We start from the raw sequence: 2,808 nt of genomic DNA on the forward strand, positions 1-2,808 counted from the left end.
GTGTTAACACAACATCTGTCTCAGTGTGTTTATTTTAGATAAGTTGTAAATTTTGAGTTGCAGGGTTTTGGTTTGATCTGTCATTGGCTGCAAGGTGTTTATGCCAAATAGTAGTGCCCTTAACTCATACTATGCCACGCAGTAGTGCCCACAGGTTATTTTATGCCGAATATTTGTTTCTGCAGCTTTCATTATGCCAAATAGCAGTGTCCACAGTTCATATTATGTCAAAAAGTCCTTGTCCATCCATGTTATGCCAAGCATTAGTGCCCACAGTTGATATTATGCCACATGAAGAAAAGGTAGGACCACTCGGTATATCAGGGGACTAATACTCAGATTCAGTATATATGCAGAATTAATAATTAAAAATATATATAAAAATGCATACAAAATACACATCTAAAAACACATGTAAAAGATATCAAAGATGATTGCAGTCATAAGTCCAAATGGTATGCAGTTATATTCCTGACAGTTGGGATCCCGACGATCGAAATCCTGATGCCTAAATATCGACAGCCATTGAAATACCGACGGTTGAAATCTCGGCCGCCGGCCATAAACCCCTGTTGTGTGGTGGTCCACGCCACCACCCGAGGGGGAATAGAACCTTGTGGCGACCAAAGCGTGGTGAGCGCAGCAAACCCGTGACGGTACACGCTGCGCTCGAGCTCGGGATCCTGTAAGTTGGGAATTCATACTGATCACGTCCAAAGCTATAGTTTGGTATTGGTAAGACGTGTATCATATTCAACGCAAGACTGGGCAACTTATCATGTGTCCATCGTAAGATATTGACCACTGTAGATAAATGTAAAGATGGTTCAATTAAACAGTGGTTATAGCGTGATGAATATAGGACAAAGTGGTTTCCCAAATATATTCCAGGACATATAGTAGGATGCATTCAGTATCCCGGCGGGCAGGATGTCAGTGGTCATGTGACCAACGCTGGAATCACGACACCACTCAGGAGACTGGCATCGGAACACAGACAGCCGACATCCCGAAGGTAAATATTGAGGTTTGGGTTAGGGCCCGGAGTTGGGTGGGTTAGGGTTCGGCACTAGGGTATAAGGGTTAGCTGTAGCCGCCACCCCCGAGGGTTAGCCCTAGCCACCCCTATAGTAGGGGACAGGATCTTCAGTGTCATGTGACCGCCAACATCCCGACTGCCGAGATGCCATACCGAACCCCATATAGTCCCTCCAAGGAGATAGATGCTGTAAAGCTGTCCAAAAACAAAGTCACTATTCCTTAATAATAAGGATATGTAATACTTTGTGAGGATGGTGGTAATGGCAATCCTCCCTCAACGTCTTTAGCTGCAGGGAATGTTTGGACCGGGAGAGCTGTGGAAAGAGCTTCCATCCAGCTGACACATTGCCGTAACTGGAAAATAGCCGCAGATGTGAACCGATGAACCAGTATGGAAAGAGAATCCTCACTGTGGACAAGATAACCGGAAGTAGTTGTAGCTGAGTGCATGTGTTACCAAGGCATGAGATCTATGTCCAAATAGGCTGCCTGGTCATCACAAGTCTTAACACGTAGCAGTGCCCACACAGTTCATATTATGCCACGCAGCACTGCCCACATTTCACATTATGCCAAATAATAGTGCTCACGTTTCATATTATGCCAAAAAGTACTGCCCCATTCAAACTAGGCCAAATCATAGTTGCCTATCCTCCTGGAACTTCTGGGAAAGTCTAGTTTGAAGCTGTTATTTCCCGCTGCCCTGCATTATAAATCAACTCTCCCGATTTTCTGGATACTTCACTGCAGCCAGGGTTCCACCAAAGAATTTCTGGGCAAGGATAGTGATTTGCTGCAGTCACTGTTACTCCTGTCCAGGCTCATCAGCAACTGCTATCCGACTCTTCTTGTTTCTGTGTCTGCTGCTGCTGCTCCTAGCTCCTAGTGTGTGTGAGCTGTGGAATGTTTTAGTAGTAATCTTTAGTTAAACACACAAAAAGGACAATACAGAAAAGTTTTTAAATTATTATTTTTTTTTACCAAGAAATGATCATTAAAGAAAGAATTCACACTTCACTTATTCACTTATTCAGCTTTAGAATTCACTTATTCAGCTTTAGCTGCAAAATTGCAAATTCACAAATTGGGCGATTATCGGATGACTGCACATGCGCTGCGAACACAAGGCTGAAATGCGTTCGTAATGAGATCACAGGCCCAGCAAAGTGTAATCGCATAGCGATTGCCAGGAAGTGACTATTTGTGGGAGGTAACATTGCGTTTGTGGGGAGTGGTTGGGAAAACGCAGGAGTGCCATGGCCGATATCAGGGCGCATATCTGACGTCAGCTGCGAGTGCTGCGATTAATAACATGGCGCCACCGTGACTGTAGCTGCGTATATCCTGCGTATGCATCGATCAACCGGCAGGCCCGGCGACAGGGGGGTGTGTCAAAGGGGACATCCGTACCGGGCCCCGACATTGTGAGGGGCCCCAAGGTTCTGGGCATTAACCATGGTGTCGAGCTGTGGCAGTGCGGCGGCTAGCACGGGGTATAATTTAAAGGTATCACGGCGGACGGAAGAGAGCTGTGGCACTGGGGAGTTGTTAACTGCGATGGTGGAACCCGCTCCCCCACCCCTCTGCTGCGGTAACCCAACCACTGCCCCCAGTCACCTGTTCGGGTCCCGTTGTGTGCGTTAGATATCACGTGACGCATCAGTACGACGCTGCGCCCTCTACCTCCTCCCCACATTTCATAGTTCAGTCTTTGCAGTGGCGATAGTCCTAAGAGGAGCCCAGTCCAGTGCCCAGGAGAAACACTGG

The sequence above is a fragment of the Pseudophryne corroboree genome, chromosome 4, assembly GCF_028390025.1.
Source record: "Pseudophryne corroboree isolate aPseCor3 chromosome 4, aPseCor3.hap2, whole genome shotgun sequence".
NCBI classification, from domain to species: Eukaryota; Metazoa; Chordata; class Amphibia; order Anura; family Myobatrachidae; genus Pseudophryne; species Pseudophryne corroboree.